This window comes from Nicotiana tomentosiformis, chromosome 2 (genome assembly GCF_000390325.3).
Source record: "Nicotiana tomentosiformis chromosome 2, ASM39032v3, whole genome shotgun sequence".
Lineage (NCBI taxonomy): Eukaryota > Viridiplantae > Streptophyta > Magnoliopsida > Solanales > Solanaceae > Nicotiana > Nicotiana tomentosiformis.
Window position 1 is genome coordinate 110,187,569 of NC_090813.1, and position 18,573 is coordinate 110,206,141.

Genomic DNA, 18,573 nt, shown 5'->3' on the forward strand with positions numbered 1-18,573 from the left:
AGTGTGGGAATGGGTTGTATTGATCGAGTAACTGCCCGAGCGAAAGGTATATCTGGGAATGGGATTAACCCCCGAACTCAGGAAAAAACTTATTCAATTTCTTATTGATAACATAGATTATTTCGCATGGTCCCATTTAGACATGATAGGGATTCCACCGGAGGTAACGACACATCGGCTAAGCATGGACCCTAGATTCAAACCGGTGAAGTAAAAGAGAAGACCCCAGTCCGAAGTAAAGCACGCATTCATAAAGGACGAGGTAACTAAACTTCTCAAAATAGGATCCATTCGGGAGGTGAAGTATCCCGAATGGTTAGCCAATGTAGTTGTAGTCCCTAAAAAAGGGGATAAACTTAGAATGTGTGTAGATTATAAGGATTTAAACAAGGCGTGCCCCAGAGATTCTTTTCTACTACCTAACATCGATCGCATGATCGATGCCACGGCCAACCACGTGATCCTTACTTTTCTCGATGCCTATTCCGGGTACAATCAAATTCAAATGAACCCGGAAGACCAAGAAAAGACTTCATTTATCACCAAGTATGTAACATATTATTATAATGTAATGCCCTTCGGGCTAAAAAATACAGAAGCTACTTACCAACGCCTAGTGAATAAAATATTCGAAGAACAAATAGGTAAATTAATGGAGGTTTATATTAATGACATGCTAGTTAAGTCCCTGCGCGCAATAGACCATTTGGCTCATTTGCAGGAAACGTTCGAGATTTTAAGGAAATACAACATTAAGCTCAACCCCGAGAAATATGCTTTCGGGGTTGGTTCGGGCAAGTTCCTTGGCTTCATGGTATCGAATCGGGGAATCGAGATCAACCCCGATAAAATCAAGGCCATCGAAGACATTGCCATCGTGGATAGTGTAAATGTCATACAGAGGCTAACTGGGCGGATAGCTGCCTTAGGCTGATTCATTTCGAGGTCGTCGGATCGAAGCCACAGATTTTTCTCTTTACTCAAAAAGAAGAACAATTTCGCCTGGACCCTGGAATGCCAATAGGCATTGGAAGAGTTGAAGCGATACCTATCGAGCCCGCTACTACTTCACACTCCAAAGGCAGATGAGAAGCTTTACTTGTACTTGGTAGTATCGGAAATCGCGGTAAGTGGTGTCCTAGTTCGAGAAGAGAAAGGTACGCAATTTCCCGTTTATTATGTAAGTCGAACCTTAGGAGAAGCAAAAACTAGATATCCACACTTAGAAAAATTAGCACTTGTGTATTAACCACTTACCCACTTCATAATATTTTGCACACGCACGAACTGTCGGGCCGATTGGCCAAATGGGCCGTCAAACTCAGTGGGTACGACATCGAATATCAACCTCGGACGGCCATCAATTCTCAAATTTTAGCGGACTTCGTGGCCGATTTCACGCCAACCCTCGTACCCGAAGTTGAAAAGGAACTCTTGTTAAAATCGGGTACATCATCGGGGGTATGGACCCTTTTTCACATACGGTGCTTCAAATGTGAAGGGGTCCAGGCTAGGCATCGTTTTGAAGCCGCCCACGGGTAGCACTATTAGGCAATCTATCAAAACTTCTAGGTTGACTAACAATGAGGTCGAGTACGAGGCCATTATTGCAAGTCTCGATCTAGCTAAAAGCTTGGGGGAAGAAGTCATTGAAGCCAAGTGTGACTCTTTACTGGTGGTGAACCAAGTAAACAAAACTTTCGAAGTTCGAGAGGATAGAATGTAAAGGTATTTGGACAAGCTGCAGGTAATTTTGCACCGTTTCAAGGAATAGACTTTACAACATGTACCTCGAGAACAAAACAGTGAGGCTGATGCACTTGCAAACTTGGGGTCATCGGTCGAGGAAGATTAGATTAGCTCGGGGAATGTCGTTCAACTCTCGAGATCTGTGATCGAGGAAGGTCATACCGAGATAAACTTTACATGATTAACTTGGTATTGGAGGAATAAATATATTGAATACTTAAAGAATGGAAAGCTCCCATCAGACCCTAAAGAGTCGAGAACCCTACGAACCAAAGCTACTCGATTCACATTGGCTGAAGATGGGACATTATACAGAAGAACATTCGATGGACCATTGACAGTATGCTTAGGACTAGGAGGCACCGATTATGTTTTACGAGAGGTCCATGAAGGCACTTGTGGGAACAACTCTGGAGCCGAATCACTGATTCACAAAATCATTAGAGCGGGATACTACTGGGATAGCATGGAAAAGGGTACTAAGGAGTTTGTTCGAAAATGTGATAAATGTCAAAGGTTTGCACCGATGATCCATCAGCCCGGAGAACAACTTCATTTAGTCCTATCCTCATGGCCATTCATGAAATGGGGGATGGATATTGTCGGCCCTCTTCCATCGGCCCCAGGTAAAGCTAAGTTCATTTTATTTATGATTGACTATTTTTCTAAATAGGTTGAAGCACAGGCGTTCGAGAAAGTGAGAGAAAAAGAGGTTATAGACTTCAGCTGGGATCACATCGTATGTCGATTCGGGAAACCTGCAGAAATAGTATGCGACAATGATAAACAATTTATCGGTAGTAAAGTGACAAAATTTCTCGAAGACCATAAAATAAAAAGGATATTATCAACACTGTATCACCCTAGTGGGAACGGACAGGCCGAATCGACAAACAAGACTATCATCCAGAACCTGAAGAAAAGGTTGAACGAAGCTAAAGGGAAGTGGAGAGAAATTCTACCCGAAGTCCTTTGGGCATATCGAATAACATCGAAGTCCAGTACAGGAGCAACTCCATTTTCCTTAGTATATGGCTCCAAAGCTTTGATTCCAGTCGAAGTCGGAGAACCCAGTGCCAGGTTTCGACATGCAATGGAGGAATCAAACCATGAGGCTATGAATACTAGCCTCGAATTATTAGATGAAAAACGAGAAGCGGCACTCGTTCGAATGGCTGCACAAAAGCAACGAATCGAAAGGTACTACAATAGAATAACCAACCTTCGCCACTTCAGGGTCGGGGACTTAGTCCTAAGGAAGGTCACTATCAACACTCGAGATCCTAATAAAGGGAAGCTCGGCCCGAATTGGGAAGGACCCTATCAAGTCCTCGATATAGTCGGGAAAAGGGTCTTATAAATTTGGAACGATAGACGGCGAACCACTGTCAAGCAACTGAAACATATCACTTCTCGAACGATATTATTGTTAAGGTATCACTTTCTCCCTTCTTTCGTTTATATATATTCGACGTTAACTCATTGTAGAAGTTCGACCAAAGACATCGAGACCTCGGGTTTTAAAGTACGTGTTGCACTCTTTTTCCCTTAGATCGGTTTTTATCCCAAATGGGTTTTTCCGGCGAGGCTTTTAACGAGGCAACAATTATGTACTACCTGAGGATAATTCAACAGTATCTAAGACTTCTTTGTAATCAACCTCGAATACTAGAGGGCATCATCCTCGGATGTTGTATTCTCTAGAATAGTACTCCATGTCAAAGGGCCTTGATAGGGAAGCTTTGTAATGGGCCAAACGTTCAAGTGAACCGTGTCCATATCAATTAGTCGAGCCCCGATGGCAAAACATATGCGCATGTATAAACTATTCAAAGAATCCTTCTCTCTTCATTTAAACATTTTGTGTCTCGAAGAAAATCCTCTACTATACAAACCTCATGCTTATGATATTGTGAGAAACGGCTCAAGAGCCAAAGTGCAAATATACACTCGGGGAATACCATCTATGATAGGCATATTCGAGTTATCTATACTCAAATTCATAAGACCTCAAAGAGGTACCCCTCGATCTATAGGCCAAGGCCACCATTCTCGGGAACTGGCATTTAAAACTAGTTCGAAATGTTATTGGGAAATAAGCCCAAGAGGCATACCTGAAGGCTACAGCCAAAATACATACCCAAAGGCTACGACCGAACTAGAGGCTACGGCCTAAATAACGCGGCTCGGAGACGTACAAATTCAGCAATAACAATAGGCTTTCAAATTCTCTGAATAACCGGTTAAAAAAGGTTACCCTCGGCAAATAATCAAAAGGGCTTCGATAAAATCAGCCCTTAAAAAACCTTAAGAGGTATCAAATTATCTTTAACACAAACATACTAAGGCATAAAAAGCAAAAGGGTTTCAACCGACATCGGACCCTCAAAAATCCAATGGGTAAATAAAAAATACATGCTAAGGCATAAAGAAACTTTTACTAAGTCTTTTAAGCCGAAAGGGGATAATAACTGTCTTTTAGAGGCCATATGGGCCCAACCTAAAAGGGCCTAAGGGCCAATACATTTAGAGTTTGAGACTTTGTTCTCACTCAACTCGGACCTTAGGGTTCCACTATTCCGAGTTCAAATAAAGTTGACTTGAATTTAGCTCAAGGATCTGCCATAAAACCTTAAAGGGTATGTTACTATAAGTTCTAAAATTACCCATTATTTGATAAAAACCCTAAGGGTTTGCTCTATTCTAAGTTAGAAACATACTCGAACTTAGTTATAAAAACAGTGCAGTCATGGCATCGATCAAGCCATCCGAAATCTCGAACATATTATTGAGCTCGGGGACTCGCCCTTGCGCGTCTAAAAAAACCTAAGGGTTTATTCTAAAGTTTGAATTAGTGTTCACTTGATTACAGAGGCTGCAACAATAAAATTTTCACAAGGCAAAAGCACAAAACACGTTTGAACATAAAACTGAGAAGACATTCAAAAGAAGTTTTTCTATTATATATTGGTAAAAAGGTTATGTACAAAAGACCGATCAAGGTCTTACAAAAAAAGAAACTAAGCCCTAACTACAGCTGGTTTCGACCTCTTCCCCGGGAGCAACTTCCCATTTAGGCCCCTCATCGGATCCGCCTCGACTGCCTTCTTCATCATCGTCTTCGTTATCGAAGGAGGCAAGCTGCCTGGCTTCAGCTTCAAGCACCTTGGCTCGGGCTATCTCCTCGGAGAGGTAAAAACCTCGAGTATGGATTTCCTCGAGGGTTTCCCTCCGGAATTGACACTTTGCCGAGTTAATGATCCATTGCACTCAGTCAGAAGCCTCCCTTAGCTGCATTTAAGCAACCTCAGCATCGGCCCGGTACATGGAAATGGACTTGTCCACCATGACCTTTGTCTTCTCGATCTCCGCCTTGGCCTCAGCAAGCCCGGTTTCAATCTCCTCTATCCTCTTGGCTTGGGCCAGACTTTTCTCTTTGACGTCCCGAAGTTGAACCTCGGCCGATGACAGTTTGGCCAAGGTAGTTTCTTTTTCCGCAGCCAGGCGGTCCATATTCTCCTTCCACCGATCACAATCGGCCTTTACCTTATCAACTTCTCCCAGAAGCAGCTCGATCCTTTCAACCTTTTGCTGCAGTTGAGATAATGAAGTATTAGCCTCCATATTTGGGTCGAGTCCGTACTTTATCAAAAGGATGCTTACTTGCTTATCTATCTCGGCCACTTCCTCACGAGCCTTGGCCAAATCTGCTTGAAGGTCCTTTATAGTTTTGTTTTTTGGCCGCAAAGAAGCTTCAGAACGTTCTTCTCCTCCGAGACCTTTTGGAGATCGGTTTCACACTGGCTAAGGTTAGCTCGAAACTTGGCGAAGTCCTATACAAAAAAGGAAAAACGCAAGTCATATTTAGAGAAAAAGAAAAAAAAATTAAAGAAAAGAAGTGCAATAAATTGATTCTTACCCGAGATAAGAGACGTCGGGCCTCTTCTAAAAGAATAGAAGAGTCACTGATATAAGAGGCATCATCGACTCCATTAAAGCAATCCCGAAAGGGATCCCCTACACTAGAGCCTCAGCCTATATCAAGGGTCTTCAACTCTCGAGCTTCCATTAGTGCCTCCTCAGAAAAAGCCGGAAGAGAAGGCAAGTGACCTGCTGTTATGGTCCCAAGCAAGTCGCTCGGGATGCTCTGATCGATATTCAGGGTCTTAGAACCGGCCCCGTCCGGTGTAGTTGCAGATGGCCGAGAAACGATCTCGACCTCTGGTAATTCGAGATCCTCACCCGATTTCTTTTTGGAAGCCTCCTCGACACGAGGCTTGATTTTAGCAGCCACCATCTACTCAGAAGTTTTGGTGACCTCGATGGCTTTCCTAGGTCAGACCATTAGTGCCGAGGCATTTTCCTCTTCTTCCTCTTCTTCGTCTCTCAGTTTTTGAACCGAGTCCATCGTAAGAGCGATTACTTTCCTCCTCACCCTTCGAGGTTTGGGCTTGGGGTCCTCGGTCTGCGAGGCAGTTTTCCTCTTCTTGTCTTCCCCCGGCTTCGGAACCGGGGACTTGGTTTCTTCTTCCCCACTTGAAGGCCTCAAAATGGCATCCTTGGTCAGGCCTGCATGAAAGAAAATTAGTGACGAATGAAGTATAAAAAGTGTTTCGGAACATGAAAAAGGAGATACTTACTGTGGTTCTTGGCCTCCCATATGCCCTTTGCCAAATCACGCCATGCGCGTTCGGCATAAGTGGAAGTTGAGGCTAACTTCCAAATCCAATCTTCGAGATCAGGTACCGCTTGAGGCATCCAAGGAATAGCTGCATGTCGAAAGGGGTTATCAGGCGAAGTCGAAGAAGGTACGAAGAACAAAGTTTAAAAGATCACTTAGGTCGAAGTTTCACTCCTCAGGGAACGACATCTTCTCTTCCGGGATAATGTCGCGGGTCCTCACCCGTATAAAATGGCTCATCCAACCCCGATCCTTGTCTTCGTCGATGCTCGAGATCAAGGCCTTCGTTGCCCGGCGTTGGAGCTTGATTAGTCCTCGGTAGATTCGAGGCTGGTACAACCGCATGAGGTGATTTAGAGTAAACTCTAGCCCCTCAGCCTTGCTAGAGAACAAGCGCAACATGATTACTATACGCTATAGAGAGGGGTGGATTTGGCCGAGGGTGACCTGATATCTTTTACAGAGATCAATAATCACTGGGTCGATGGGACCCAATGTGAAGGGGTAAGTGTAAACACTTAAGAACCCCTCCACATAAGCGGTGATGCTCTCTTCGAGAGCAGGAATTTTCACCAGGACCTCGGGACCCCAGTTGCAGTCCTTCTTCACGGCCTTGAGGTGGCTCTTCGATATTGAGCACATGTACATCGACACATGCTCACATCGGCCCGGGATCGATGAAGGGTTTTTGACCTTGAAGTCGGATTTTAGAGTACATGGGTCGGGAACATATTCGTGGGGAAGCGGCTCCACCGGCGCCTTGCCGCCGGATGGCTGGGAATAGGAGCAAGAAGCTTTCTCCTTCTGCGGTACGGTCTTTGAGGTTTTTTTCATTTTGTATAAGTAAAGAAGAGCGGAGGAAGATGAAAAACTGGTGTTTTCGGTGCTGACGAAGGTGGCTCTACAGACGGCGAAAAGGAGGAGACGAAAAGAGTGAGAATATTTAGAGGTTTTATTAGAGCAAAAGTAAAGTTTGATTCAATGAAGGAGCGGGTATTTATAGGTTCACGACGACGGTTCGGTGGCGTTAGTGGCTGACCGCTAACTGACAGAAATTAATGATTTGGGGAACTGAACTGACGGGACGTTTCGATCACATCCGTCACTTACGCCATAAGGACGACGTCATGATCGAGGTTTCGGAAAATCAAGGCTCAAACCGTTTCTTATCATTTTATTCCAAGAAACGCGGGGACTATATGTATACGGTCGAAATCGGGCATGTCAGATTTCATAAGCACGAGGAACTGCCTCGAGAGTAAGCTCGTAATAGACCAGGCTCGAGCTCGATAGCAGAGTATGGAGCATAAAGATCGAAGTGTTCACTGAAGATCGAGACCGAGCATGACCAACTTCGAGTAATGCATAAGAATGGAATGGCGAAATATTAGCAACCGACCGAAGATCTCGGCAGAAATCCCGGAACAGATCGAATCAAGCAGTTATTGACGACAATCATGGGATTTGTTTCCCTTATTAGAATTGTACCTTATTTTGGATTCCTCTACTATATAAAGAGGGACCCCATTTATTTGTACGGGGATTGATTCACTGAAAAACATATACAAAAATGTTGCTCTCTATTTCACTTACTATCCATTATTGTTCATCATTATTTATTTTCTGTTCTTTACTGTTATTCTTGCCTAACCTCGAGACCATCTCGAATCGAGGTCGAAAGCATTGCTAGAACACTGGTTTGATTTATTTTACTATTTAGACTATCTATTTAATTCCTTATTTATCAATTGATATTGGATTAAAATACATATCCTTAAAACCACTAAATAAATTTAATTGTTACTCCAATTTTAGGGTAAACAACGTCGAATGAACGAAAATCAGATGACGGCGTGGGATTACCAGAGAATGATGGAGCAAAGTACTTAAGCTTACTCTCCCAAATAATGGATGATTTGGCCGTCCAAGATTGAAAAATTAGGAGCCTCTCCGGTTCTTACCAGTGTAACATAGAGGAAAAGCTAGCAATATTTGGTAGTCACACTGCAGACCAATGCTTTGTGTACCCGGTGCCCACTGCCCATTTTAATCTCCTATGATAGGTTCCAATTTGAATAAAATTAGAAAATAATTGTAAAGAAATCTATTGTATTTTACTTAATAATTTTGTATTTTAAATTTATCATATCTGCTGTTAAAATAATCATAGTTAAAATTTGTGTTGATCATAAATTTACCTCCCCGAGAAAACTTCACCTATGTCTATAAACTAACAAAGGTTTCAATTGACAATTTTTGGCACTAATTGTTTAAGATAACTCATAAGTCATAACAGTCTAGTTCGGTCAATTTATTAAGTCAAAATGTAGCTGACTTTGACACGCGGGACAATTGGCTTTGTGGCTCTTTACAAACTTATTTTTAGTTTTATGATCCTACCTTTTTTTATAAGGGTCAAAAATACTCATCAACTATGCGAAAAGGATCATTTATACCCTCTGTTATACGTTTGGTCCACTCTTAGCCCTGACATTACAAAAGTGGTGTAAAAATATCCCTCCTCTGTTAGGGCCCTCCACCATGGCTACCATCATCCCACGTGGACTGACATTTAGCTGAGGTGGACGTCACGTGGCATGTCATCTCACCGCTCCATCTCCATTTTACCCCTCCCTTCACGTTCTCTTCTTCCACCACTATCTCCCCTTTTACCCAACCATCACCCAAAAATAAATATTTAAATAAAAAAGTAAGATTTGTTGATTACTAATTTCTCCTGATTCTTAGAGGCATTTGATTTTTCATGCCTGCGCCAGAAATTCTTCTTGTTTTCTATGATGAATTTAACTTTCATTCTGCATGTGATTCATAGTTTTTCAGTATGCCGAAGTCGTGGATACACTGGTACTATGATTTTACTTTTTATCCATGGTTTGGTTGTGACTATAGCCAGATATAAAAGGTTTTAGCTTTTTACTATTTAGGATTTGAATTCAATTATTATATGTTCGTATATGGAACTTTTTGTAATAGTCGGATCTTGTTCTAGTTTAATGATTCTTAATGTGGTATTCCAATGGATAATTTACTAATAGCTTATAGATTTCGCCTAATAGAATAAGAGAACGGTGGCTGGTATTTTTTTTTTTGTTTTCCTTCAATATGATAAACGCCAAATGTTCAAAATTAATGTGTGATGCGACAATTTAGAAAGGAAATGTGGCACCAATAATGGAACTGTGGAAATAAGGTAGTGGTCTTTGTGATTTCTTTTTGAATTCAAAAAGAGAAAAAGAAAAATATGGCAGTGGTAGTTGGGTGAGGTAGGAGATGGTGGTGGAAGAAGTAGGGGAAGAGAGTAAAATGGGGTTTGAGATGGTGACATGGCATGCCATGTGGCGTCCACCTCAGCGAAATATCAGTCCGCGTGGGATGATTGTGGCCATGGTGGAGGGCCTTAACGGGAAAGGGGTATTTTTGCATCACTTTTGTAATGTCGGGGGTAAGGGTGAAGCAAAAGTATAACGGAAGGTATAAATGATCCTTTTCTCATAGTAGAAGGGTATTTTTTTACCCTTTTCCCTATATTATATATGAAAGATTTACTTTCACACATAAAAGATCTGTTTTTTTACACATAAGAAATCTAAAAAGGTCATTTTCTTAAATTATAAATTATAAAGGAATATAATGTACAAATATCACCTCTCTCCCAAATAACATGCAACAAACTCAATTGATGCCTATTGATCATTTATATCAACATTTTTACAAAAGAGACCACTTTTTAGATAGCTCTTATGCTTCTTTTTTTTAACCGGGCTTGGACCATGTCTACCAAATAATCCCAAAAAATCGAATCAAACCTTCCATATACAAATTGATCTAATACCTATTCAATATTTTTACTCACTACTTGTAAAACTATTCTCACTTTCTATTATGCCTCAATGGTTTTGTATTCAACCAAGCTTGAAGACGACCTCTAATAATTATGTCATCTTTCATTATTCTAAACTCTATTATTGTTACTTTATATATCATTTATATTCATTGATCACTCTAGTTTTTTATCCGTAAAACAATACAGTTAAATTTGTAACGTGGTATATAAACAAGCGAATAGATTTGATCCAAAAATAATAAAGAAATAGGACAAAAATAAGATTAACAATTGAAAGGGATTAAAATAACAAGCCTGAGTCTGAGCTCGGGCTTTTCTGAAGCAAGAACAGTAATAATGACATAGCAAGGATAAAATTATTTAGGTTGAGCGTAGAATAGTGAAGTACATTTTTTGTGTGCATGATGTTTCATGTCCCTACAATGGCTGTTAATCCCACTATTTATAGCTTTACTTAGGGAAAAGAGATCCTAGGATCAAGCTCCTCTTAAATGAAAATAAAAGTGTCGTTGATGAATATATAACGGCATGCTTTGAAAAGCAATATTCTCTGTAACGGTTGCTCATCGAATGCTAGCAAATATTTCCTGCAACGTCTGCTCATTGAATGTTATCCGATGTCGAACCTTCGAACTTCTATCGCCGACTATGTTTCCTTCGGAATCCGTTTGGTACCGGTCATACATGTAGCATTCGGTATTAGTTGTTTCCCGACTCATCTTTCGCCTATCTTCGGTCCTACGTATCATTTTACCATTCGACCACCTGTTATCAACCAATTTTACCCCATACAGACAGTCCCCTCACTTCTCGATGATGCAACTTAGTGTTACCGAAAAGTAGATGAAGATTCCTTTCTTGGCGGAAAAATTTCCTAATAGTCTCTGACACTTGAAAGGACGCACGTCTTCTCACATTTAATACCCCGAACATGTGTTGCCCCGTGAATCAGCAAATATTTTTGTCAGTTTTTGAGGTAATCATGACCATGATTTTTGTTGTCTATAACTTCTCTGCTACTCATTATTTTTACTTCTTCACTTTCACTACTTTCATAAATCCTTCTCTTTCCCCGCATTTGTTTAGAACATTTTTACAGCATACAACTTCCTCTACAAGAACTTTTTACTAACCCTATATCACCATGTCTTCTTACACTATTTCCTTCGAAAATACTGGTCTTCTCTTCGGTTGAGGCTCGAAGAAAAACAAATCCAAGGAGGTTGATGTTGAGTCTGATCCTCCAACTGTTAACACTATCATACCGCTCCACCTCAACACTGCAAACGATCTTCAAGAAGAAGGAAAAAAAAACTGCAACTTCTCAAAGCCACTAGTTTTGGCCAGTTCGTAGGTACCCCTCCCCCATTCATCCTTCTAGTATCCCTACTATGAAGGAGGACTGCAAATGCCCAAATGTTGAAATCCTCGCCCCAGATATGGTAGAGGGAGTTACCTACTCCAGGGAAGGGTTTAGGTATGTCTATACATATCCCGTTACTTTGGGTCCTTTTTCTTTGGGGTCGAGCAAAGGGCTCGACCCAATAATTTTGGGATTTTGCCACTGATATCGGGTTTGCTTAGCACAAGTAGGCCCATCTATATTGCGGACGGTGGCATGCCTTCATCAGTTATGCACTGAGACCGGGAAAACCTTAAACCTTGCACATATAATGAATCTGTTCTCCCCCAAGATTTTTCGTGGGGGAGTGTTAAACTTCAGCAAGTGTGGCCATCACGCCCTCCTCACCAGCGTAGATGACGACAATGATTGTGGATGGATGGAATGGTTCATCGTTGTCTCTACCATGGCCATCATACCGGCCACAACTCTAACTTTTCCCGAGTCGTGGAACCTTTTTCGTAAGTATTCGGCTATTTGCTTCCTTTCTTCGTAAAAGATAATTTCCTATTATGCTAATTTTGTTTGTTTCCTTCATTTCAGCTACCTATTGGGAACCACCATGGGTTCACGGTCTAGACCGATGGGTTCAGAAAATCCTGGATATAACGACTCCAAAAACCCGACGGTGGAAATAAATGGCTCCCAAGTACGGATGGAAGGCCAAGAATTATGGTAAGCCAAGTCCTTCTTTCTTTTATCCTTGTTCGAACACAAGAAATCTCATGAATAAATTACTAACTCTGTTTTTGCCTTATACAGGACTTCTGAGGGGCTCTGTTACCTGCCCCAATATCGACATACTAGAAGAACCCGAGGAGGCCAGAAGGGTGTTGCAAAATGCCCTTGCCCGAAGCAGAGCTCGTGGATCTGCCTCCGGTGATGGTGCCTCCTCTCAGAATCCCCAGTCGAAGGACAAGAAATCGAAGAGGAAACGTTCCTCCTCGACTGAGACTCAGGAGAAGAGAGTAAAGAAAATGCCATCTGAGCCAGCCACAGTGGTCCTCATTGACGAAGGGGAATCCAGTGATGAAGAGGTTTTTCTTCAAAGAAGAAAAGGATCTTCATCGGCTTAACCAGATGTTGAGCCGAGGGAGCTTTAAAGTCCATCGTCAGATGAAGTTCAGGCACATTTGGGGTAAGATGGGTTTGGTTGAGAATGTTGACTCTCGCTTCCCGACCCCCATTGTTGTCTCCGATCTGAGGAGTTCGGACCTTGAGCTTCTTCTACCTTCAACCACTGAGCAAGCAATAATCATCATCCCTTTTCCAACAACTACTTCTTCTCCTTCTACACCAACAACTTTACGCCCACCAACGCCAGTTGCTGTTTTACCAACTGCATCACCTCCACTGGTACCAGCTACTCAAGAAAATAATGATTCTCCTCCTCGGTCTCCCGACCACGGGAACTTGGGGAACAATTACTCAACCCCCTCCCAAGATCCTCGAGGGAGGCAAAGTGCCACTCTTTCGATTTCGAAAGAGTGTCATATATAATCCAGGCCGGTGGAGCTTGCAAATTATCTGAATTCGCTGGCTTTAGAGAAAGATTGGAAGAAGATTGACTCCCAATCTGGGGAGTGTCTAATAAACAATAGCATACATAGTGTGGTGTAGGTTGATAAATGTGGATTTTGACCATTTATTAGTACTTTTTTACTTTTGTTTTAGTCCAAAAGTATTTATTTATGTTCCCAATACTAATAAAAATGTGAAAATTGCAGGAATATTGGAAATTTGGGCTCTTATAATGAAATATAACTCAAAAAAGAGTGTTCCAACTCACAAGGCAAGAAGGGGCGCAACATACAAGAACTGCGGTCCGCATAAGTATTTATGCGGCCGCAAAAGCAAGTGTGGACCGCAGAATACTCTCTGCGACCGTAGAACTGATGAAGAAGCCTGAAGTACTTGAAGCAGAAGTGCGGACCGCACACAAATTGTGCGACCGCAGAAACATGGTCCGCACTGACAAGAATTTAGGAAGTTCAGAGAGTGTGTAAATGATCAAGACGCCTTGCCTGAAGTGCGGACCACGCAAGAATCGTGCGGCCGCAGAAGCTGAATTACAGCCTCAGACCAAATTGTGCGGTTGCAGAATCCAATTCCTTGAAGATTCAAGCAATGTGCGGACCGCACATGGAATTGTGCGGCCGCAGAACCTCCCGAGGGCCCTTTTTGTCAGCGAATTTTGAGCCACTATAAATAGACGGGAATCACATTTTTAGATAAAGTTTTGAAGTTCTGGCAGCTGTAGCCATTGTAGTTTTCCATTTTAGGAAATTTGTGATCATTTTGGGATTAAAACATCATAGTTTATCATTTTAATTTTATATTATGGGTTTAATTAGTATTTCTTCTTTTCTTTCTTCATTTTTTACTATGAGTAGCTAGACATTTACTAGGGTTGTGACCCAACCCTAGCGTGTAAGCCTTACGGGTATTTAATTTAATGCTTGTTTATGATTGGGTATTGATTATTTAGCCTTGTTTGTGCTTTAATTTTAGAATTAATGGTTGCAAATATTGATTCATGCCTTAGTCCTTACTTGAGAAAGAGGGACCTAGTATAGGAAAACTTGGCTAACAAAAATTGGGCTAGTTAAGGATTTGACTAGCTTAATTAAAAGATTTTAACTAGAGATAGGGAAAACCCAATTTGATCTCATATCAACCATTTAGCTTGATACCCATTTAGGCTTGAGAAAGCCAAATTGGGCAAAATCACTCTATGACCGAGAGGTATTGAGTGGGTAACTTAGAGTTGAGAGTTATAATAAACCCCGATCAATAAAACAAGTGTTAACATACTTAACCCATTAGGCGAACACCTAGGTGAAGGTTACATCCCTAGGCTTTTTAACCATTTGGTAAAAACAACAAAAAACAATTACTTGCTTTCTAGTTTCTTCTCATTAGTTTACAATTGTTAGTGTTAATTTAGAAGTAGAAAACAAAATTCCTTGTTTGGAAGCGCAATTGAGTTATTTCATTTACTCTCATCAAGTGTACACCCTAAAACCTATATTAAACTCCCTATGAAAATCGACCCCAACTCTTGTTGGGTACTATTCTTCCAATGACTGTTTCTACTCACTATTGAGTGCGGATTTGACGTGGATTAATTTTTGGCACCATTGCCGGGGAGTTAAAACGGTGTTAGCTATATATTTGAGTGTATTTTTGGAATATCTTCTTTCCCTTCTACGTTACTAACTTATTTAAGAAAGCATAGCTACAAACATGGGGAACAATGATCTCGGAAATTTTCCTTCGGGGGAATTGAACGGCAATAAGGAACAAGTAGATGAGGTACCTCTTGAGCCTCAAGCCAATCGTAGAGGCCGGGTACCATATGACAACGTGCCCATTCCACCCCCACCTCTAACAAGATCGGCTCCACATCAGATATTTCCCAACAAAGGTTATGCTAGTGCAATAGTCCCCCCCCCCCCCCTCCCGTATTAAGGCGGGCAACTTCCGAATCACCAATGTGATGCTCACTTTGCTTGAGCAATGGGGTTTCTTTACCGGTGCTCCAACTCAATATGCATATAAACATTTGAAGGGTTTTGTGGATACATGTTGGGGGAGCAAGCAAACTAATATTTTCGATGATGCATTGAGGCTAAGGATTTTTCCCTTTTCTCTATGGGGGAAAGCTTTAGATTGGTTGGAACAATTGTCGAACCATTCAATTCACACTTGGGATGAGTTAGCGAAAAAGTTCATTGCTAAGTTTTCCTCTCCCGGGCCCATGGCTACACTTCGAGATGAAATCTTGGCATTTAAGCAATAACCGAATGAACCACTGCACGAAATATGGGAGCGCTATAGAACAATGTTTAAGGAATGTCCCGACAACGATATGACGGAGAACATGATACAACAAATATTTTATCGTGGGATTAACACAGCCGACAAATGCGTAGTGAATCAACTAGCCGGTGGGAACTTTATGACTATGCCTTATGAGGAGGCATGTGAAATCTTGGATGAGATGGCAGAAACGTCGTCGGCTTGGCAATCCCGGGGCAATGTTCCACAAGGTGACCCGAATATGATCCACCTTCACAAAGAATTGCAAGACCATGGGAAAGCCATTGCCGAATTAACCACTACCATGACTCAACTAGCAAAGGCCAACTAAATCAAGTACAAGTTCCTAAGAAATTTAATGCTATGGAGGGAATGAATGTTTTGGTGAACAAGAGGAATACTAAGGGTCCACAAGTGCAAACTCGAGTGAAGAACTATGTGCAAGATGATTCTTATAATGAACAAGAGGAGGAAGTGCAATATGTAAACAATTTTGAAGGGAAAAGAAACAACTTCCAAGGCCCAAACCAACAACAATGGCGACCACAAAACAATCATGGCAATTGGAATTTTAACAATCAAGGGAATTGGCATAACAACAATTCCATCGAGTTCAGGTACAATCATAGCAATGTGTGCAAGACCTAAGTAAAAGATTCAATTCCATCGAGTTCAGGTACAATTCCTAGGTTTCACAACGAGCAAGCCGATGCCTTGGCTACCTTAGCCTAGATACTCCCTTATCCAGGAAACACTCATATTGATCCATTAGAAATCCAAGTTCGGAATCAATATGGTTACTGCAATACTATTGAGACCGAACTGGATGGTGAACCATGGTATCATGACATAAAACAATTCCAGAAAATAAGGGAATACCCAGAGCATGCCAAGGGAGATAAAAAAGAACTATAAGGCGGCTTGCCGGCGGTTTCTTCCTTAATGAGGAAATTTTGTACAAAAGGACCCTAGATTTGAACTTGTTGAGATGCATAGATGCCACAGAAGCTGAGCGGATCATAAGTGAAGTACATTCAAGGGTATGCGGACCTCACATGAATGGATATGTTTTGGCGAAGAAGATTCTGCAGGCAGGACATTATTGGCTTACTATGGAGCGAGATTGCTTCAGTTTTGTTCGCAAGTGTCACCAATGCCAGATTCATGGTGACCTAATTCACTCGCCTCCTTCGTAGTTGCATCTCATGTCCTCTCCTTGGTCTTTCGTTGCTTGGGGAATGGATGTTATTGGGCCAATCGAGCCAAAGGCTTCAGATGGGCATATATTCATTTTGGTTGCAATTGATTACCTTACCAAGTGGGTGGAGGCCATCACTTTCAAAGTAGTCACCAAGAAAGCAGTGGTAGACTTTGTTAATTCCAACATCGTTTATCACTTTGGTATCCCAAAGACCATTATCACTAACAATGCAGCCAATCTAAATAGTCATTTGATGAAGGAGGTATGCAAGCAATTTAAAATTGTGCATCGCAATTCTACCCCTTACCGGACAAAAGCCAATGGAGCCGTTGAAGCGGCAAACAAGAACATCAAGAAGATTCTTAGAAAGATGATCAAAGGTTCCACACAATGGCATGAAAAGTTGCTTTTTGCTCTTTTGGGATACCGCACGACTGTTTGCATATCTGTTGGTGCAACTCCCTATCTCCTGGTATATGGAACGGAAGTTGTAATACCGGCCGAAGTCGAAATTCTCTCTCTCCGGATCATTGTGGAATCAGAGATTGAAGATACAAAATGGGTAAAGACCCGTTTGTAACAACTAATGTTGATTGATAAAAACGGCTAGCAGCAGTATATTTCGGCCAATTATACCAGTAAAGAATAGCACGCGCTTACAATAAGAAATGCGTCCATGGCACTTTGAGGTAGGCCAACTCATTTTAAAATGCATTCTTCCATACCAAGTAGAAGCTAAAGGAAAGTTCGCCCTGAACTGGCAAGGACCCTACATCATCAATAAAGTGTTACCGAAAAGGGCCTTACACTTGGTAGATGAAGAAGGATGGGTAACAGACATGACGATTAACGCAGATGCAGTCAAAAGATATTATGTTTGATATATGCCGACCGCAGAACTTTCACGCATTATTTTCTCAGATCGAGATGACGAAGGCTATTATTGGTCTCTATCCCAAATAGGTGTCACCCTTTAGTTAACCCTTTTGAGTCATATTTGTCTTCTTTGTTTTCCCTCTTTTGGAACCCGTGTACTTGTAAAAGCAAAAATGGAAAAAAAAAAAGGAAAATAAAGAACAAAAAAAAAGAAAGAAAAGAAAGAAAGAAAGAAAAGGATCAAACAACAGACCTTCTAAGTTTAGTGAACTACGTCCGACCTGATTCCGAAAGGATACGTAGGCAGCCTTACCATAGGTTCGTTCCCATCCCAACAAAAAATCCATATTCCTAATAATCCAAAACTGGGGCAGAAGTTTGTTTTATTTTACGGTTGTTTTCTATAGAAATGGTTCCAAAAGTTGTAATTCAGTTCAAGGTTCTTTTAGCCTTTTCCCTGTTAAGACTTCTGATCGATCTTTGAAAATATTTGAAGTCCCCATGCCAAGGGCATTGGGCAACCTTCCGCATGTCGTATCTTAGTAAAAAAAAGACAAAAAAAAAAGAAAAAAAAAGAGAAAATAAATGAGAGAGTCTTATTGGTGAAAACTCGTATGGGCACTGTAAGGCGACAGTGAGCAGAGAAATGAGAGTCTTATTGGTGAAAACCCAGATACGTACCATATGGCGACGGTGAGTAGAGAAATGAGAGAGGTCAGTTAGCGAAAACCCGCAAAGGGCGTTACTAGCCGAATGAGGGTCTTCGATACTCCGGCATGAGCACAACCAAGACAGTTTAAAGATGAACATTTGTGATGGATTTTGAGATTTAAACAGCTCAGAAGGACCAGGCGTCCAGTCCAAAATGCATGTCATGATTCATTGAAGTCGGCACACGCCTCTAGATAAGTCTTCTTATTCCTATCCCCGAAAGGGACACCTTTTGTTTAGACATAATTCCTTTTTTGGCTGTAAAT